Source organism: Ambystoma mexicanum, chromosome 6q (genome assembly GCF_040938575.1).
Source record: "Ambystoma mexicanum isolate Mex_15411 chromosome 6q, UKY_AmexF1_1, whole genome shotgun sequence".
In the NCBI taxonomy this organism is placed as follows: Eukaryota; Metazoa; Chordata; class Amphibia; order Caudata; family Ambystomatidae; genus Ambystoma; species Ambystoma mexicanum.
The window spans coordinates 1,068,037,484-1,068,060,356 of NC_090937.1; the positions used below are offsets into that span (position 1 = coordinate 1,068,037,484).

The 22,873-nt window shown below is 42.7% G+C and overlaps 1 protein-coding gene across 1 annotated transcript in view; it reads left to right on the top strand.

Annotated features, from left to right (window-relative positions):
- Window positions 1-6,345: 6,345 nt before the first annotated feature.
- The window catches only part of LOC138515307 (rho GTPase-activating protein 7-like), a 957,199-nt gene continuing 940,671 nt past the window's right edge, over window positions 6,346-22,873 (top strand). The window contains exon 1 of the mRNA XM_069630211.1: window positions 6,346-6,717. The gene's annotated coding sequence lies outside the window, so the exon portion shown is untranslated. The remainder of the gene's footprint in view (window positions 6,718-22,873) is intronic.

Here is a 22,873-nt window from a genome sequence, read left to right on the forward strand (position 1 = left end):
TTGTCACAAAAGCGACAATAATTTTGCTCTTTTCGAATTAGCTTTCTTCTTGCCCGATATACAATGGAGTCTGATGTGGCAAGGCAGATGACAAAATGCATAGATATGTACATGGATAACGATCAACTATGAGGAAATATTCCTGTTCGGACATCTGACAGAGTATTAGAACAAAGCTGTAGTGTCTGGCTTCCCTTTCCTTCTCCCTGAGCATCTGTATGCCTGCCTGTGTGATGTCAAAGTGAGGGATGTCATGTGTGGAATGGGAGCATGCAGGTGGACGGTCCCCGGCCCTCGTGTCCTACCAGTCACAGTTGTTAGTGTCGGGGTGATCAGGCTCACATTCTCATGTTCGATGATGGCATACACAAAGGATTTATTAGTTGGCTTGCAGGTCAGACCATTAACCCGTTGGCCCACAGTTGACTCGACTCCCCATCCAGACTCATTTGCTTATGGAGCATTAACCACATAACCATAGACACATTGAGGACATCTATGCTAGGCTTTGTGTAATGCTTACCCTGGCCCTCATTAGGACTCCGGCGGAAAACCATGGTGCTATTAGCACCATGGTCGAAGCCGGAGTCCGGCATGGCGGAATGGGGAATTACCACCCCATTCCAAGGTTGGCGGGCGGTAATTCCCCATGCCACCATGGCCCTTCCCCATTCCCATTTTTGCCCCATAGGGCATAATGGGAATGGGAAAGGCGGTAAGTACGGTACCGCAAATTGCGGTACCATACTTACCTCGAGAGTCCCTTTGCCGGCCCTTACTTTAGCGGCTGGTCTAAACCAGCCTTCAAGGTCGGGTCCCGCAAAGGGACCTCGTAGTAAGGCGTCAAGGTTTTAACAGCGCTGACACCTTTTACGGCGCTGTTAACCCCTTAACGCCTGGGTCCTAATGAGGCCCCCGTCCCCATTTTAAAAACTGTATTCAAGCAGAAACCTCAGTCCATCTTCTCTATCCATGTTAAAATGGTGTATAACAAGGATAGTGTACTTCAGGTTCACTGTAACTTATTAGATGTACTTCCTATCTCACTATCAGGTTAGGGGCACATAGCCTGCACCTCTGTGACAACTTCCGGCTTCTATGAACGGCTCATTGTCCGATGCGGCCTAGACTGGCATGATCAACTGGCCTTAGTCCAACGGCCTTGTGCTAGTTACTTCAGAAGGTAAAAGGGCTCATAGTTAACCGTTTCTGGCACACATACGCAGTACAGTTCATAACGAACAATAATTGTCCACAGACAACACGGGAAAGGGGTGGCCTGGAAAAGTCTTCTGAAAGAAAAATAATAAGAAGCCTAAGGACAGTGATGTAGTCTGGTTTTCTAGGAGAGGTATTAAAACATTGCTTCCTGAAATGAAACAGCCCGTGCCACCCCACTCCCAGTTCTTATTGTACTCCGGAGACTGCATACCACCACAATAGTGTTCCCTGCTTGGTGGGCACCGGTGGGTCCCCTTCCATGTACTTTAACAACTTGTACATCACTACTGGGTACATGGACTGCCTATGAACATACCTTGGCCTCCAGCATGCTACTTCAATGTTACAATAGCTCAATGTGTCTATGATAACACCAGGAAAGCGGAGGTGGGATGTTCCCTCTTAGTTAATATGTATATACAGCACACACCTAACTAGGAAGCAATGGAGCGCTGCACATAGGGGGCATATCCAGGGAGTTACAAATAAGGATGTGGGACTATCACAGGAGCTGGGACGGATCGGGGAGTAGGGGTGATGGGTAAAATGAGGGATCAGAAAAGTGATCTTAGCTTCTCTTTTTTTATCAGATGTACAAGAAGTGGAGTGTTTCTGGCATGACTTTTAGAGTGACTCGGAAAACGCGTCCCCAATACTCTGATACTGCAGGGGGTTCTTCAAGGTAACAGCATTAGTTGCCACAGTGTTTGAGGCCACACACAGACACTTGCGAAACCTGGCATCACACCTGTTGGTAGGGGCACAACACTGTGTACTGGGGTACAACAGAAGGGTATCAAATGTGATGCCTTTTCACTTTGAGCACCAGTGGTTAGGGTGCAAGCGGCTTGGTAGCAGCGTCAATGCTTTCAAATAGCATTGTTTCAGTGGGCAACTGCCCGAAAATCCCCCCTGCTCTGCCTCTCTCTACCCTCAAAGGCAAACAGCCCAGTCTACACATGGCCCTCCAAAGAGAGCTTATCTTTTTAACAGTCTTAACAAGCAGGCCATTTACAATGGGAGATGATTTGTGATGTTAATATGAAAATGGCAGTGAGAAATACTATGGACTTTTCTTCTTAGAATTCTATAAACTATGATTGTAGGGAAATTAAATATCATGAAGGTATAGAACAAACTGCAAACAATGTGAAACAATGACCATATCATGCTTTTTAATTCACTTTGAGTCTTTAGGAGATTCTTGGTAGGTTATTTTCATTGGCCTGCTGGAATGGGTTTGCTTTCATTCAGAATCTGGAAAATAAAGGAACACTCATATAGGGTAATTTTCTATGTCCTGCGGAATTGAAACAATGGTGGTAAAAGCATTCATCACTGCTTTTTGTGCAGCACAGATTTTTGTATAATTTGGCACGTGAATTTGGAGAGCAGAGTCGGCTTAAAATATGTGCTTGCTCTTCCAGGTCTGCCAAATCTGCTTGGTTTTTTACCGGCATGTATTTTCATGCAGGTGAAAACCAATGGATTCCTGTGTAATCCACCTAACTTTTAAACCTGGTAAAAGCAAGCAGATTCCAAAGGAGCACATTGTAGATAGCTCCCACAATCTTTAATTGTGGGTAGCATTTAAACTTCTCGAGGCACAGTGGAAAAGTGATCATTACATGTGATTTCACCTTTGTTTGTTTACTTTTCCACTAGTTGGCGGAAACAACTCAAATTGTACGCAGTTACCCTTTTGCACAAAAGTACAAACAAAAGTGGTCCACTTCATGCAATTTAAGATTCAAAACAAAATTGTCCCCTTACACTTTTTGATCAACATGCTTCTACAATGATCTATACATTGTCAGAATAGTGTCTCATGTGACTTGGGTGCTCATAATGTGATCTGTATAAAACTGACTATTATTTTAGTACTTCAAGCATTAATACCTAGTTGTACCAACTTGAACTAGGATGATACTTGGTCAAGTACGTCATTTCAGAATAGGCTTGAATTCCGGCTTCACCGCTTAACCAAGTGTGAGAAGGATGGGGACAGATGGAAGATGTAGTAGATGAAAGAGGAGAGCTAAGGATTCTGGAAGGGAATGAGTACAGGAGAGAATGTGATTTTGGAAGGTCTGAAGAGATGGAAAGGGAAAACAGTTTTTCAACTTATTGTATTTTATATTTATATTTATTTGAGCTTATATAGCACTTTCGCCAAAGTGCTTCACATTTGATAATTACGGTACAAAGATTATGAGAAGGGATGCAGGAAGAGAAGCACAATTTAGTATGAAAATGTAGAGTGTATATGGGCTTAAGGCGGGTACAGAATAGATGCAGCGAGGGAGAAGAGCGAATGTTGAGGTGAAGGACAGAGTTCCAAAGTTGAGGAGCGAGAAAGCAGAAAAGAGAACAGATACAAGGAGGAGCAGGAACCGCAAGGAGGAATTAAGACTGCAGCCACAGGCGAGACAAAGAGAACAAAGGTGGGGCGGCACGAGACTATGAAAGCACTTAAAGACGATAACTAGAAAATGGAACAAGAGACGAGAGCTAAAAGGAAGAAAAGAATTGGACAAAAGAGAGGAAGTGATGGAGGTGCGAGTGCAAAGAAGGAAGAGAAGATGAATAAAGGCATCACAAATAGAGCAAAGTGGTGTAAGATGAGTGGTAGGAAGACCGACTAACAGTGCACAGCAATAGTCAAATGGGAAAAAATAAGTGAAGCAATAAAGAGTTTGGTAGCAGAGAAGGATAGAAAAGGACAAGCACAACTAAGATTGTAGAGATGGAAATGGCAATTCCAACCCGTACTAGAAAGGTGAACAGAAAAGGATAAAGACGGTTTGAACATCGCACCTAGATATTTAGTATCATATGAGATGGAAAGAGAAGTAGATGGAATAGGAGAGAGGGTGGAGCAAGAGACTGAGCATTGGCTGGAAGAAAGAGTAGCTCAGAATTAAGGATTCGATTGCAGAAAGACAGCTAGAAACAGTGGAGTGAACAGAATCAGAAAAGGAAGAGAACGAGAAGATGATTTGGGTGCCATCAGCGTAGAAGTGACAAGATAGATTGAAAGAGGAAATGTATCTATTTATTTTTGCATTTATTTCAGCGCACATAACCCAGAGGCATCTAGGCGCTAGTTACAGAAAGAGCATGAGAGAAGTGCAGGAACACGTATGTTGCAAAATAGGTGTGTGCGGATGCAGACTGGCAAAGCCTTATCACATGGTGTGCGGGGACCGTAGGCGTACATACAAGCATATAGGACAAAATATGTGTGTGCAAATCCATACTGGCAAAGCCTCACCTCATGGTACGAGAGGCTACATCAGACATGCATATGATCATTTAGGACAAAATAGGTGTGTACACATGCATACTGGGAGAGCCTCACCTCATGGTACAGGGAGCTACATCAGACGTGCACACACGCATATGGGACAAAATAGGTGTGTGCAAATGCAGACTGACAAAGCCTCACCTCATGGTATGAGGGGCTACATCAGGCGTGCCGACAGGCACATAGAACAACATAGGTGTGTGCAAATGCAGACTGGCAGAGCCTCACCTCATGGTATGAGGGGCTACATCAGGCGTGCCGACAGGCACATAGAACAACATAGGTGGGTGCAAATGCAGACTGGCAGAGCCTCACCTCATGGTATGAGGGGCTACATCAGGCGTGCCGACAGGCACATAGAACAACATAGGTGGGTGCAAATGCAGACTGGCAGAGCCACACCTCATGGTACTGGGGGGCTGCATCAGGAGTGCCGACAGGCACATAGAACAACATAGGTGGGTGCAAATGCAGACTGGCAGAGCCTCACCTCATGGTACTGGGGGGCTGCATCAGGAGTGCCGACAGGCATTTAGCACAAGATAGGTGTGTGCAATGGCACAGAAGATAGAACAGATGGAGGAATAGAGGAATTACTCAAAATAAGGGGACCAAGGACTAAGACGTGGGGCATTCTGCGGTGGGGAGAATGGGGGGAGAGATGGGACTGGACCAGGAGACAGAGTAGGAGCGCTTTTATAAGTAAGAAGCAAACTATTTTAGAGCTAAGCCTGAAAACCCAAGGTAGTAAAGGGAGGGCAGAAGAAGACAATGATTAACAGAGTTGAAATTCGCAGAGGCATCTGAATGAGAAAGTATTGAAGATTGTTTGGAGAGCCCTGCGGAGAGAAGGGCATTAGGGACATAGAGAGAAGTCTCAGTAGAGTGAGCGCAGCGGAACCCAGATTGAAGAGAGGAGAGAAGTGAGTGAGAGTTTAGATGAGAGGATACCTGCGAGTAGACAGCACGCTCTAGGAGTTTGGAGAGGAAAGGAAGTAGATTGATTTTGGTCGGATGTTCACAGGAGCACTTGAACAAATTGAGTGATCCTGTGCAAATCACTTTTTGTCAGCAAGACCTGGTGAGGTGACAAGGTTGTTTCCAACCAGTCATACGCCTAAAAACACAAATTTAATAGTACACAAGACATTTGTCCCTAAAGTTCTTCAATAACACCCTTGTGATAGCCATTAACTCCTCCCACAAAAAGCTTCTCCTACCAAGGGCCCTCTATCAATCCTGCCCAGGCAGCCCTTTGTCTTAAATTTGCCACTGTGGGTGAGGAACTTTACAGAATGTGGACGTGCCATGTACTGATGTCATTGCAGTAGAAAAACGAAAAATGTGTACACTGCATTCGCTGCATTGCAGGTAATTGTGGTTGTTGAGTGGAGTGTGTTGTACACACGTGTGGCTATAGCATAGTGTACTTTTATGACAAGGTATCGTACTACATCAAGATTGTGATGTATGCCACAGACTTAATTGAATGTGTTGAGCATTTGATTTGTCCTTAGCGACGTTGTTGCCCTAAAATGGCCGTAAATCAAGTGGCTATGGGGATAGATCAACGTCTACGTCTTGGGGCGGACGCGTGCGCCGCGACAGCCCACCAAAGGCAGACTGAAGAAACTTTCATTCCCTTCGACTTTTCCCTTGTCTGTCGGATTTCCGTGCATTTTCCACCCCGTCGTATTTCTCTCACGCGTGCAGGACGCCCAGCTAGAGGCATGAAATAGTTTCCAGGCAGTGTGGTCGTCTAGGGCCCCTTTCGCGCACCAGCCCGGGGTTTATTCTGAAGGAAGGGCTGCAGGAAAACGAGCGGAGTCTGAGAGACGTTCTGCTCCTTGCAGGGCAGCTCTGCAGCTGCAGTGGGTGTTTTCCTAGAATCACAGTCTGGGGGGAAACTGCCGGGGACCGAGGAATGAGCTCAGTGAGGAAATGCGAGCGTTCCGAGGAGCAGAGTTACGCCGCCGCAGCCAGAGCTTTTCCAGGGGGTGTCTCTGCGCGCCATCTGCTCCCTGCATTGGGAACGCGGACGCGAGGCGCGTTGTGTGTCTGTTTGTTTTGGTAATGACTGCTTTTGAACAAGAAGGATCCTTTTGACTGGATATCATTGAATAGTCCCATGCTGGGCTGAAGAGTTCCCTGCTTTGGACCTGGACTGCAGACACAGAAGTACAGAAAAGGTATGTACAGCGGGGAACTGTCTGGCGTTGAATCACAACCCCCCTCAACCCCCCCCCTCATCCCGTTACCGCTCTCTCCGCACCCCCACCCTGAAAAAGGTGGGATAACAGCAGAAACAGATATGCAGCGGGGAACTCTCTGGCAGACGTATATATTAAAAAAGGTGGGTTTTACGCATCGTGCTATTTTAAAACCGTCCCATTTCAAAATTGAAATCCGTTCTGTCTGTGGCTCTCGTTCGCACTGTGCTGTGGTTAACCGTTAAACTAAGAGGGCTACCTGTGTGAAATGGCATCGGTGTCTCATGCTGTACCAGCCTCTTCCATTCAGAGGACTCAGACGCCGGGAAACCTCATTAAAAGTCCGTGTCCCGGGACATTCGCCAGGCAGGCGCGCCCAGACTACCTGTGACACTAAAGAACACGATTGGGTCGGATTGTTTGAAAGTGTACAAACATGTAATGTTTGGGGTTGGAGAGGTCCTGTATCCTCTCTCTCATGGCATACTTCAGAGCAGTGAGGGAGAGAGGCAGCCAGAGGAATAAAGAGAAAAATAGGCGAGCAGGCAGAGAGGGAGAAAAGGAGAATCAGGAAGAGACTGAAAGAAAGAGAACGTGAGCGAGTCAGGGAAATAGAAAGGGGCAGAGAGAGACATGCAGACAGAGAATGCGAGGTGGGTAGAGAGATAAGAGAAAATCGGGCGGACAAAACACAGCTCGATTTACAAGATCAGGCAGTGAGTGCAAACCAAAACACTAGTGTACACACTAGTTCAAATGTGCAGCAGTGCGCAGCATCCATTGTGAATATACACACCGGTTCTAAAATTCCAAAAAGCGTAGGTGGCACGATCACACACGCGCAGTGAGAGGGACTCGGGGCAGCCCTCTGCAGCCACAGAAGCAGTGCACGACCCCTGGCGCTGACGGTGCCATCCAATGTCACTCTCATTGCAGCACACGCGCTGAGCAGCCTTCCCATGTGCCAGCTCACTAGCCCAGGCGGGACTGAACTGGAAAGACCACCGGAAATCTACACAATAGGGCTCATTACGAGTGTCCCAGTCCGGTAAAGATGCAGAGAAACATGCCGGTGTTACCGGATACGGCATTCTTACCGGACTGCAAGCTTGACCTTTTCAATGTGCAGGTTCCTTTTGGGACACCATTCACTAAAGAGGAAACAATAAAGAATACATTCTTCATGATTTTGCTTGAAATCTGATTAATAAAATAATAATCAGAATAAACCCTGAGACTAGTGAGACTTGAAAATTCATCTACATTAATCTGACCCCATCATTTGAAAAATCTCCCTTTGAAGAGGAGGCACCCCCAATTTAAAATGACGCAAGAATGGAAACAGACATTTGAAGCTACTACGTGCAATTAATGTTAGAAATACTATCTTAAAGGACATCAGTGAGGCAAAAGTGCCGAGGACCTGAAGAAGCTCACTTTCGAGTGAAACACGCGTTGGTCAGATAACTTTGTATTGCGTCACTAGTATCAAAAGCAACTTTTTCAGTTGTTGATGTACTAGTACATTGTGTATCTTTTTATGTACAAACTAAATCAATGTGCTTCTTAAGATGCACTTCAGTGCTTTTGGAACTTATTCAAACTTTAAATGGGATTCAGCATAGCATATAACACACATTTTAAAAAAATATATATTCTCAAATCACCTGATAGTATGCACCTCAAAATTCAAAATGAGCCCTCTACACCCAGCCTCTTTTCAGACATTGAGCTGGTATTCACTTTTCTCTCATCTGTGTGCCATTACCACCCTTTGCAGCATCACAAGTCTGCGCACTGCAGTTATTCACAGAAACAGCAGGGACTGTATTACAGAAACTTTGCACTGGTGCAAGAGCAATTTTGCACTATATTAGCACTAGGTCTAGGGCAAAATACAGATGTTTCAATGGATTATTGCGCCGATGCAAAATGTACCCGGTGTTTGTACCAGGAACTAGGGCAAATATTGTCTGGATGCAAACATTAATTGAAAGTGTAAGTTTTTTAGTCGGGCAGTTTTTACCCCTATGCTAATAATGTGCAAAATTGCCCTGACACCAGTGAAGCATGTCCGTAATATTGCCCCAGAAGTAAGGAAATCAACGTGGACTTCTATGTGCAAGAAACAATGGAAATGCAATGCTAATTACACTTTTTTAATACAACAGCAATTACATAGTTCATGTTTCTGCAAGAGCGTTTGTCTTCACACTTCAGTTACACTTATTGCAACAGTACAGATTGCAGATTTCTTTTGGTATGGAATGCTTTTGGTATGGAACTGAAGCCTGGATTTCTATAAGTAGGATGACTCATCACGAGGTGGTAGTTCAAACATTATGAAACAGTATTTATTTAGGAGCATAGCCTTAGAGGCTCAATTAACTAAGGAAACTTTATTAGAAATGTGGGGCATGTACCTAAGGGTTTTCTATTATCAAATTTACCTTCCATGAAAGTGAGACAAATCTATCTACAAATGTTGCAGTACAATTAATGAGTAGTCAAAAATATCTACAAATAAAACATACTAAAATTCAAATAAATTAACTCAAAATAGGTAAATGTAGATGTCAATCCATGAAAATGCAGATGTCAATCCATGAAATGTATCCAGGGGTGCTAACTGCAGAGCTATCCATGAACTCAGCAGATCAGAAATGTGAATTTCAGTAAGATAGCTCAGGTGGATTATGAGCCTGATGTAGTGATGTGTGTGTAACATGCGGAGCACAACACCATCCATCAAAAGGACAGAATGTGTTGGGTCAAATACTCACAATGTATTATATATGCAATTTATAATTTATTATTATTATTATTATTATTATTGTTATTCTTTTTATTTTTATAATTGTTATAGTGCAAACCTAGCTTGGGAGCACTGTACAGGTCATAGAGCAAAAGATTGGAAGCGAGCGTTTAACAAGTCATCAAGTAAACATTAGTAAAAATGATCAGAGCACAATATATGGATGGGTGTGTGCAGAAGAAAACAGGAATCTAGATTAAAGCAATGTCTTGTTGGAAGAGCCAGGTCTTCAGTTCTTTCCTAAACTGAAGGAGACTTGGAGCAGTCTGGATTCCGATGGGCTGGCGTTCCAAAGTATTGCAGCATACCATGAGAAGGACTCTTTCCTAGTTTTCCCCTTTTGAGTCAGTCTACTTTCCAGTCTCATGTCTTACTGCGAGAGGACTGTGTGCCAACCGATGTTTAAGTTTGGCCATCAGGTATGTCACCATGCTGGTCAGGGTTGCCTTGTATGTGAGAAACATGGTTTTAAACCTAATAGTAGCTTGAATGGAGAGCTAGTATCATTCTTGCAAGGTGGAGGTAAGCTGGTCAAATTTCCTCGATCTGGTGACGAGGCGAGTCATGGCGTGCTGTGATATTTTGAGGGGGGCCTGGCAAGCACCCAGTAGCCCTGCGTGGGGGTGTTACCCCATCAATATGCAACGTCACTAGGTCCCGCAGCACCATTCAGAAGTTCTGGGGCTGGAGGAAGAGCTTGATATTGCGGTGTGGAGAGATCTCACACAAAGCCATTTGAGCCTTATTCGTAATGTGTTGTTGGAAGCTTAGATTGCTATCCACGGAGAGGCCTAAGGATTTTGCTGAGAGGGAGAGGAAAGGGATCAACCTTTGGGTGGGTGAATGTTTGGAGGGGTGGCCCTGGAATACTCATTTAGTCTTGGTGGAATTAAACTTTAAGTAGGCACTTGTAATTCATGTTTGAACGGTTTCAAGGCTTAAGAGAATACAAGCAATATCGTGTGGGCCCCCAACCTTTAGGTACGTACCTCTAGTATCACCTGTGCACTAGTATATCATGATGTGGGGGTCATCTAGGAGTGTGCCCAGCCATTCCATACAGAGTGTAAAGATGACTGGGGACAGAATGGAACTCCAAGGGTCTCCTCAAGTGATGGGGTGGCTTCACACCCAAAGGAGGGTCAGTAGTGTGTGATGGCTGACCAGATCAAACACAGCCAAGAGAGCCTGGAGGACAAGCAGGCATGCGCACCCTTTATCAATAAGCGATATGGCATCCCCTTAGGGGTTTAGGTACAGTGGTAATTGTGAGTTTAGGCTAAAATGCTATGACTATGGCATGTGCATTTCAAATTAGTGTTTATTCCCAAAGGCAGTGGCAGGAGGTTGCTAGAGCAGTAGAGGGAGAGGGAAAAAATAACATAGGATTTTGTTTTGGGAGATGCAGGCACTTAAAATATGATTTCCTTGTGAGAGAGGTAAGACACTGAAATAGAATAGGTAATTTTTGCGAAAATAAAGGAGAGAATCTCAGTGACCAATTTGAATGTTGTACACAAACTTAACTGTCACAGAGTGTGCCATCTTATTTTGTTATGAAACAAATACTAGTTGTGAAAAAAAACGTCATTGCATTCAGTGGCTGTAATTGAGAGTGCCATTTTTGTAATGGATGTGAAAAAATACTAGCAGGGAAGAGAACATAATACAACTATTTAGGGGCAAGAGATCCAGTGCGTGTGTATTGAGTGTGCCAGCATTTTTTGACTGACAAGACAAAATACTACTTGCAAATACATTTGTGATGAAACAAAATACTAGTTGTGAAGAAAAAAACCTGGAATTGTTTGGTGGCGGGTGATTACATTTGATGGTTGTAACTGAGTCTGTCAACATTTTGTGACAGAATACTGGTTTGGGTTAGGAGATTACAGTTAATGGCTGTAAATGAGTGTGCCACCATTCTGTGAAGGAGGAGAGAAACTTCTATTTGCAAACATGTGTGACAAGAAAAATATTAGTTGAGAAGGAAAATTCTTAGAATCGTTTGGAGACAGATGATTGTGCTCAGTGGTTGTAGCTGAATGTTCCAACATTTTATATTGAAGAAAATGTCAGTAGAGAAGAGAAAATCAGAGAAACGTTTAGGACAGGAGAATATTTTCAATACCTGTGACTTAGTGTGCCAACATTTTATGATGGATTAGACAAAATACTTGTTGCAAAGTTTTGTGATGAGACAAAAAGACCTGATGATGAGTTGGGTTGTATCCTGGCAGTAATACCACCCAACACAAATAGTGTTACCGCTACTCGGTCCGTCGCTGTTAGCGCCGGATCATGAGTAGCGGTAAGGCAGTAAATCCTTTGGAGCCAATGGGGCTGGAGGGCACTACTTGCCCCAGCACTAATATTGCGGGAAACAGATGCTAAATGGGATTTTTACCTCCAGCAAAAAGCACCAAACTCATGATCGGGCCGCCCTAAAATGCAACGGTAATAGCGTTACCACTGCATTTAAGGGCTACAGCCCAACTCGTGATGAGGCCCAAAAAAATATTAGCTATTATTTTTAGAAATGTATTGTGTTAGTTGATTGGTTTTAGTAGTTGTTACTGAGTGGGCCAACATTTTGAGATGAATGTGACAAAATACTTGAGAAGAAGAATTCTTAGCATTGCTTGGAAGCAGGAGGTTGCAATCATTGGTTGTAATATAGTATGCCCATTGTATTTGATGGGCAAGGAAAAATAATAGTTGTCAAGATAAAACATTATAATTGTATGAAGGCAGGACATTACATTCAGATTTTGTAACTGTGTGTGCCATCTTTTGTGACAGAAAAGACACTATACTTTTTGCAAAGATAACCTCATAGAATTCTTCAGTGGCGTGAGATTGTATTCACTGCCAATAACCCTTTTTGTGTGCAGGTTTGCTAAACAAATAAATATAACATAACTGAATGCACAACACATGTGCCATTTCCTTTTGACATTTTGTATATGGGGGATAAAACCCCAGTGACCAACCTGTCTGAAATACATGCATGTGGCTTTTCTAATCAGTGACTTCTAATAGGAACCACATAGGGGACAATACTAGTGAAGAGAAAATCCCAGAATGGCTTGTAATGAGGCCGGTTATTACATTCGGTGGGTGTAAATGAGTGTACAAAGTATGTGCCATCTTCTTGTGGCCAGGAAGGGGAAAAGTAACATACAGAACAGGGGTGCACTGTGTAAGTAATTATTCAATTACACAATCAAAAGTAAATTTAAAGTTGCATGGTTTATTTTATTTCTGAAATCTATGGATGTACTTCACTTGTAGTTACACAAGTACCACTGCAAGATGGCAGTCACTACGACGTTCCACAACGTGACAGGATTGTGGTTTCCTGGTCACATGGATAAGCCGGCTGCGGATTTAACTATCAAGGAGGCAAGGCAACAGACTGGTTCGACAGATCTGTGCCCCACTTTCCGTGCATACAGTTGCTTTCTACAGGTGAGATGAATAGCGCTAAGTGTAGATTACACACTGCAAGGGGACGTTTTAGACATCCAGATTTTAACCTGAATGCATCGTGTTGTAGGTGATGCATAAGTGGCTTCTTGAAGTGGTCTTTAAACAGCACCAGACCTAGGGCATATATGTGTTGGATCAATCTTTTGTGATATAGGAAACAATGCTGACATGGCTTGAGTAGACAGGAAAACAAAAATAATAAATAAATCACTCTCTAATTTTATTATACATATATAAAAATTGTATTAATGACTAAGATATCATCTAAAAACCTAATCTTTCTCAACAACAATTAAGTGAATATCGTAATACATTCCACTCAACCTATAAAGTGACTAGTGCAAGTTAAAAGATCACAAGAAGTAATATTTCTCTAAAACTATCAGTGCATGTACTCGATGACAATCAGAGACCCACAACAATAGCTCCACATACATTTTTTACAAAAATTGATACAAAAAATTATTAAACAGTGTAGTTCACTAAACTCAGTTTTCTTGTTTAAAACAAACAATGATACAACCTACAAAAAACACTCTGAAATGTCACAATTCACTGAATTACACAAACAATCATACTAAACCTAACATGTTTAATTCCTCCAAAACAATTACATTATTCTTGGAAAATTCTTCAGGGGTAATGTAGTGGCCATCTAGACTGTCAATTGGTTGTTCTCTTATATTGAGTACCAGTAACTAAGATATCTACACAGATCTTAATCAGGTGCTTATTAGTAGACTCTGTTGACCTCTGACAGAGTACAACCATGTACTCTTGTTTCGTTCCCTACATCACAAAACACATAATAGACAGCTATTAGTATTTCTGTAAGATTAACCCTCTTGAACAATTCATAAGAGGGAGTACATATCATAAAGCAAATGAAATAATATGTACGCCTACCTCAGACAATAACAAATATATGCCTGGTAAGCCAATGAATGGAAAATCGTTCACAAAAACATCCTGCGAAGAAACACAACACCACAGTTCAGTTAGATCCTCAACCCAGCGTTACTTCATGTGATATAGCATACAATATAAGTAAAAGCCTTCATGATGTTTCTCCAAATATTACTCATACTCAGTGGTTCTGGCTGTCTGCGCTTCGCAATTTAATCAGTGAGTGAGATATCTTCAATATATAGTCAATCGGGCATGACGTCGGTGCTGTAATAGTAACATGATACTAATTGGTCACAAATTGGTATCACAATAATTACGTTGCACAACATGAATGGTGTGTAATATCCGCTACTTACTGGTTTCAGTAATTAACTTGCTGGCGCGCCCCCATAGTGATTTGTTAATTCAGTCTCCCATATTGATTGAGCTGGAAAAAGAGGGCAGAAACGCAATCAGACGCAAACGACTACATTCTGATTGTGCAAACTCTGTGTCTATAACACTCAGTCTGACTACTAATTGTTCAGAAGATTCAGGACATTATCGCGACTGGTTACCCATGTGCACCCTGTATATATATATGCCCTGTATATATATGTAGTCAACTAACGTGCAGTTACTCTTATATCAAATCTCCAAGTCAATGTGATCCTAAATGGCTTACCTCTAGATGGAAACAACAGTTTATCCAACTGTGGTAGTTTGAGTTGGCTGCATGAGTGAGCCTCGTGTGTATTTGGCAATAATTCTATGGTCTCGACTATTGAGCCCTATGTAGATTCTATGGTTAACTCTGCATTAGGGGTCGGCCATCTTAGCCTAGTCAACATTTAGATTGAATGGATGGACATGAAAAACGAGATAACACTTACTTCGGATTATAGTCACAGACCATAATAAATTGGATTACACAGTAGTAACTCATCCGACCATGTAGATGATAAACATAGCATGACCAGGATTCAAATACTTTTAAAATGTCCGTACCAGTGTATTAAATAACCATGTATCATGACATTACATCAACTAATCTAAGATAAGGCCTATAATTACCCACTCCATTAATTTACTGAATGACAATCGATAATTTCGTTCATGCCAACCTCATGGTTGCAGGTAAGAAAAATTAAACAGGTTTGCACCAGTGAGAGTGTCTTCTTACTCGTGTCTGGATTCATTTTCATTAGGATGGACCATCTCAATTCATCACTCTTATGTCCTGCTGTTTTGAAATGCCCTACCAACAGGACCGTCAAAATGCCATTTCAGATAGAGCTTTCATGTTCTGTAATTCTTAATTTCACTTTTCTTTTGGTTTTTCCAATATAGATTTTCCTACATGGGCACCATATCACATACACCAACCAGCTTGTTTTACAATTTGTAAAATGCAACTTTTTCCAAGGTTTCTTTAAGCCTATGTCGACTTCTACTTGTTTGTCCACAACACTTACACTTACCACAAGGGTTGTGTCCTGTCAGTTGGAGTAAACCCTATTTTTCTGTTAGTGTCCTTTCTGTTGTTGGTTTAATGTAAACATCATTACGTGTTACCAACTCTTTTAGATTCATAAATCTTTTAAATCTTTTAAATGCACATCTTGGTTGTATTAAAGTATTGTCACCCTTTGTTAAGATGTGCCAATTCTTACAAATAATCTTTTGTATTTGGTTAGACAATGCATTATAAGTGATGTGAAACATGATGTTATAATTTTTACTAATCACTTCTTTGTTGAATTCTAACATAGCTACTCTGTTGTTATTTCCTGCTCCTTTCCAGGCTCTTCTTACACATTTCTTCGGATACGCTCTTTTCAATAAATTATCATTCAACTGTATTGCCTCTTTCTCAAAATGCTCCTTATTGATACTGTTCTGTTTCAGGCGTAAAAATTGTCCAACTGGTGGGTTCTCTTTCGTGTACTTCCGATCGAAACTATGAAAACAAAGAAGAGAGTTTTTATCTGTGGTTTTCTGGAATGGCTTGACTTTTAACATACCACTTACATAATCCACTAAGATAGTAAGATCCCAAAAATTAATGTTTGAGTTTCTGCAATTTTTGGTAAATTTAAGATATGGGTTCTGCTGGTTTAACCATTTGAAAAAGGTTCCTAGCTCTGTGTTATCATCTTGCCAAATCACTGGGACATCATTGATGTACCTTTTCCACAATTGAATCTGATGTTTAAATGGATTGATGTGTGATAATATAAAATGTCTCTCCATACTCTCCACATATAAATTAGCAAGAGACGGGCTACTGCAGACCCCATAGCATAAGTATTTGGTGAAAAAAGACATTATTGAAAATAAAACAGTTTTCAGTCAGAGCCATCTCTTTGCACTAGAGTAGGAAAGAATTTGGAGTGTATCCTTCCTGTCTTCTACTCAGTAGCAATTCTTCTACAATCTCCAATGCGGCAGGCTGAGGTATTTTAGTGTATAGTCAGATGATATCAACGCTAACAAGTAATTCTGATTGTCTATTGATCACTGCAGTTGTGTCCTGTGTAAAAGATGGCATTTTCTTGACAAATGGTTTCAAAACATTGGTCTGCATAACTGTGTATATGTTTGAACTACTGAACACGGATAGGTGAGCATTACCCCACTTGCTTCTTTTTCCAAATACTATGTGTGTTAATTTCAGGAGTTTTCACAAATTGTACTCTAATAGTATTCTTTTTGATTTGCAGGTGTTTATATGTTTAAGTGAAATACTACTGTGTTTGAAGGGAGTTATATATTAACTAAAGTGGTAATGGCTTCTTTAACTAGATAGATGAGCTAAAGTGGGATTTTATTACATTGTAGTAATCTGGAATGATTTCCCTTGAAAAAGGATATAAGTCGATATCCAAAACACGTGGGTCAAGTGAAGAAGTTGGCAAATATTTCTTCTACTGTGACATGTCATTTATTGTACTTCTTAGAGTAAATACTTTAAAGAAATGTGGATAACCTAGCATTTGTTGTTTTTTACCTAAATGGAAAATTGTACTTTATTGAATACAACATTTCAAGAGGGACATTTCCCCTACATATGGTGCATTTTGGCAACTCATTGAATACATTGAATACACGAGTCTTTCAGGGAGGGGAAAAGACCATTTTGAGTGCCAACATGCCCAGAGGATTAATAAGTGCTAGGTGGAATGGGAAGCATGTGGCCTGAGTGTCAAACAAGAAATGATATCGTGCCTCCTATTGCAACAAATATATGTATATTGGCCTACGCCAAGCTGCTTATATGCCACTTGCGAAGAAATCCGTGTTGCAAGGTCCTGACCTTAGAATCAATGTAAGCTGCCATTTTAGGTCAATCTGCCATTTTAGGTTCTCTCTGTAAAGTCACCCTGTGAGTTAAAATGGTGGACGATGTCATTCCAAAATACAACATGGCCGTCTTGACCTCTGTGTGTAATTAATATGTAACTTGCCTGCAGGCCACTTGTTGGGGGTCGTGAACTGAGACCTTGTCCTTCGCTGACCTGTGTGTAAAGGATTACTCGTGCAATGAAACTAATCCGCAAGCATATGTTAAGAACAATGTATTCAAATAATGAACTAAGAACACTTGTTTAACTACATTGTATTAATGATTGAGAAGACCTGTATGAGAAATCCCAAAATACACAGTTGCCGTGTAGGCTTGTTGATGTGTGTATTAAAGGCAAACTAGTTGCATGTGGATATCCAAACTCGGCATGAACCCTAGATCAGTAATGTATTAGAGGAATATTAACCCGAAGTAGGGTTGGACCTCATGTTCGCAAATGGTATAAAAGAGCGACGAATTCTAATGTACAGCGTCTCTCACTAAGCACACTGAACCACGCTGGAGTTTGTTGTGTTGTACTGAGGGCCGATAGCTATCTGTTTTTTTTTTCTCTGTAACTGTTCAGTATAAATTAAAGATCTTTGTATGTTCCTTGTAACCCGTGTTCGGTGTATTTCCTTTTGGGGTACTCAGCCTCGATATTTTGATTTTGTTTTCACATGAGGGCCTTTTACATAAATCACTGAGGTTTCTATGTGCAAGGAGGATGCTAGATGTGTGCGGATGGCTTATGTAGCCATCTAGAGTGCTGTAGACCTGAACACTTTGAGAAATCATGATTCAGGGTACAGTGTGCCTCACAGCCTCTTTTGCCTGCCTATAGCATGTGCAACAGTTGTGTTCCCTGAAACTGAATAGAAATACTGTTTTTCGACCATTTCTTTATTGGGTATACTGGATTGTTCAAATCGAGATGTGCTGTATCTTCTTGCTGACACACCTATTCATACAACTGGTATTTCAACTGCCACATCAATGCACATTTCACTTCGAGGGTGTATCCTGACAGTCATTTCCACCCAATGATGCGACAAAGCTGACCTTATTTGTTAACTCATGCATAAAAAGTGAACGCTAAAAGGTATTCTGTATTACATTTCATTTGAACCATGTGTGCATGCTCACCCGATGCATAAAGCAGTTGTTTCACAAATTACACTTCTCCACCGGCATAATAACTTTCTCTAACAGTATTATACAACTTACATGCCTGCAAATGCAGCAGTGACATCACCTTAGGAAGTGGAAAAGGGTGCAGATGCAGAACAACATGGTTGGTTGCCCTTTATGTAGGCATAGTGCAGAAGAGATGAGCAAAGAATGCTCTAGATAGTGGACCATTGAGCCTGCTGAATTGGCCACTGAACAGATTGCATTGGTCATATAGGCACCTCATAGGAGTCATTGGATCAATATTGCTGTCTTCAGCTGGTGGCCTGTTCATCTGTGGAATACATGCAATGTACCAACATTTTCCAACACTATATGACCAGTTTAAATGTGAGCAGATCTTCTGGGACTCACAGTGCCATGTTATGCCTCATGGAAAGCGTTATAACATGTGTCAACATATGGTGGAGGACATTGGCAAACCATAAAACAGTCACGTCCTTACCAATCCCTAGATGCACACAAAATTCAGCTGTTCACAACTACTGCAAACCATACTTCTATCTGTTGGGTACATAGCCACTCTGCAGCCACTTAATCCAAATTCCTTCAAGGGTTGACTCTTCTGTGAGCTTTGCTGGCAAAGCCATGCACGCACCAAAGTCCAACTGGTGAACAGATCACTGCTGCTGCTCCTCGCAGTTACTATGGATTGTTTTTCACTGGTATAGGGATGTCAAACCAGTTTAGCGTGATGCTCATGTTGTCAGTTCTCACACTGGTCTGTGTAGAAAAAGTAATGACATTGGGAATATTCCAGTAGAATTCTATTATTCCCAACTGCTGCCCAAACCATGATTTTCCACAAAGGAGTATAGCAAGTATCACCACAGAGTATTACTGCATGGTGGACATTGTAAAATTGTGCAATATTGTTGGAAAGTCTAACATTCCTCAGAAAAACTGTGCTGGCGCATGATACTGGGCATTCTGATAAACCTATGTGAAGTGGTGTGTGCTGTTGGGAAAGTTCTAGGGATCCCCATTAAGCGTATGGAAACAAGCCTTCCCAGAGTGCAGTTGCAGCTTGGTGGTGGTATAGTGGTCAGTGACAGTTAGTTATGAAATGGCTACTGTTGTTGTTCGGAGACAGAGCACAACACATTTGCATGATGCTGCCTAGTATAAATCTGATGAGATGATGTACACAGGTGAATACTTCTCTCTGTAAAACGTTTCTATCCACTGAGTAAGGTGTGTTGTTAAATGAAAGTCTAGACAATGGAGTTAAGCATTGTGCCGGGACATGGAATCGGCTAATATGGTCACTTAGGTCTCCTTGTTCTACTTTGTTCTACCCCTAATGGTGATGATGGTGTTGCTGCCACATGTCAGCTGCTGACACTAGCACTATAAAACAGGTGACCTTGTTTTTGAAGCAGAATGCAGACAGGCATCAAATATCTAGCATGAGCATTTCTCGTCTGCAATCAATTTGTGACTTTGATTCTCCAAACCCTCCATGAAGTCTGTGGCATTTTACTCAGTATAAGTTGTGCCTGGAGAGATGTGTTGTAGTTTTGCCAGTGATGAGGATCAATAATCTTTAGCTCAATCATAATTGACTCTATTTGATACAGTGCAATTCTGAAGAGGTGATGAATGAGTAGCCCGCTCCTTTTCTAGACTGTGTGTTGATTCTAGCTGTTGTTTACTTGATGTAATATGTTCTTTCTCCCCTTTGACAAGTGTAACTGAGCATCAGCAAAGACATCCACTCTATGTTAGAAGGTTCATGGCCGTTCATTAAGACTTGTACAGAGGTTGGCTTGGATAGGATTTTGGTATTTACATGTATTTATATGGCCTTTTGATGTTTGGCACTAAAGCAATCGCCCTTTCTCGTGGCTCCCTTGGGCTGCCCCCACCCTAGGCCAGGCCTCCATGACCTCTGTTAGTACTAAGGCTTGGTAACCACTAATGTCTTTCACTTTGGGCTATGGCTGAGGTGGTTTCCCTGAGGGGTTTGCTCACTGACTCCCTACGGGCCTTCTTTCTAGCTGTCCCTCTCCTAGTCCCGCTTAGTGTTCTATAAGGTGGTAGGGAATAGTGCCTTGCACTCACCCAGTTGTAATTGTCCAAACCATTCACACACAGTTTTCCCCCACTCTTCTGCACCTCCTCCGTCTCTCCCCCTCTCCTCCTCTTCAGTCTTATGTCCCTCCGATCTTTCACTTTGCCTGCCTACCTCCACCCTTAGATGTTACCTTTCCTCCCACTTGCTGCTCCCTCTACTCTTACCACTTTCCCTCTGCTACCACTTCTCATCTACTACCTCGCCTCTACTGTAGACTCCTCTACTCACTACTATGACCACCACTCAACTGCTACCACTCCCCTACCACCACTGCTTCTCTTCATAACACAATTACTGCTTCTCTAGCACTACCACTACTTCCTCTCCTCTGATACTACCGCCACGCACAACTACAACCACTTTCAACTAGTACTACCTCTTTGTTGTTATCACTACTACCTCCTACGACCACTAAATTCCACTACCTCTTTCCTCTTACTACCAAACCCTCTACTACTGCCTCCCTCTTCTCAATTCTACTACTACTCTCTCCTCTCACTCATGCACATCCACTCTGCAGTACCACTGTCTCCTTCAACAAACTCCACACTAATTCCATTCATCCTCCAGTTGGTCTCTTGGTCTTTCCCCTGCTACTTCGGACCTAACCCTTCTAACCCACACTTCCTGTTTCCTTTTACCTCCTAAAAAGTCCCTCACCTTGTGATAAATAAGGTTAATTCCTCCCTACTCCCCAAGTGGAAGCCAGGCCCCTTTGGCTCTAGAGAGGAGTGCTTGCTAAACTTAACACTCCAACAGGGACAGGGCAATAGGGTTCCAACTGGGAGTGACCCCCTGCCCCTTGGAGGACAGGCAATCCCTAGGCAATTTTTTTTGGTCATATGGGAATTGACCTCTGTAATAAATGGCAAAAAAAGCTCCAATCTCCTTAGAGGAAGAGGGCATGAGCTGGGTGCAAAGCAGCAGAGACTGTTCAACCTCCTAATTGGAAGTGTGGCAGCAAAGCAGAAGCACCCAACAAGCCTCCCAAACAAAGACATGAATAGGCTGGCAGAACACACAGCAGCCCTGGCAGAAAACAGACTGGAGAGGCACGGTCCCAGACATCTGTGAGCAGAAAAAGATGCCCACCCAGAACCCAATTGCTGCAAAAAAGAAAAGACACCTCTTACAACAGTGGAAAGGGAGTCAAGCCTCCAAACCACATAGAGCCCACGGTGAAAGCCAGGGAAGAGCAGCTTGATTTATTGATTGATTGATTGATTGATTGATTATTTATTATGTGCTTATACACAAGTGTTTCAAAGCGCAACCATGAATGGGAGGGGAAGACATTGGGAGGACAAGACAGACAATCTTAATAGGCATGGTACATTCAGATCATGCGGGTGAACAGAGCAGGATGTGCGGGGGGAGGGCAAACAGGACCAAGTGCGCCCAGTCCCGTCAGAACATGGGTTAAGTGCAGAAAGATACCAGTCACATGAGTCATAACCAAGTGCAGTAGTGCTGTGGCAAGTGCAAGGCCTGGGGGCAAGTGCAGGAGACTGGCGAGGAAGGCTTGGGGCCTGTGAGGCTTTGAAGATACCCAAGACAGCCAGTCAGCGAGACTTAGCAGGAGGAGAGAGAGCGAGAGAGAAGAAGGAGTTGGTTAGCTGGGGAGAGGGGGAGTGAAGGAGGAGGTGAAGAGGAAAGTCTTGAGGAGTTTCTGGAACTTAAGGAGATCCGGCTCAAGACAGAGTGAGGCAAGGAGGCTGTTCAAGAGAGAGGCACCTGCAGTGGATAAAGATCTCCTCCAAGTCTCTGTTTGGAGAAGTGGCTCACCCACAGAGAGTTGAAGGAAGACGAGCGGAGGTGCATCACCTTCCTGGAACACCTGAGGATGATCGCTCAGAAACAGAAAGTATGAGGTCACTCCAGGGAACCAGGTGGTGAGAAGACAGTCCACACGAAGCATCAAGGTGGGGTGAACTTCAGACCGCACAACAGGGTGAAAGAAACCAGACCTCAAGGCTGCGTGAGAAACCCACCCCACAGTGGGGTGAAGAACCAATCACAAGGTAGGGTGAAAATCCAATCCCACATCACAGTGAAAGAAAGAAGAACCTAGGGCTGGGTGAGAAGCTGTCCCCAAGGTGGGGTGTAGCACCAACCTCAAGGTGTGGTAAAGTACAGACCCCAAGGCGGGGTGTAAAACCAAACCTAAGGTGGTGTGCAAAACCAATCCCCTCACCACATTCCCTGTTGTTATCACTACTACCTCCTACGACCACTAAATTCCACTACCTATTTCCTCTTACTACCAAACCCTCTACTACTGCCTCAAGGTGGGGTGTAGCACCAACCTCAAGGTGGGGTGAAGTAC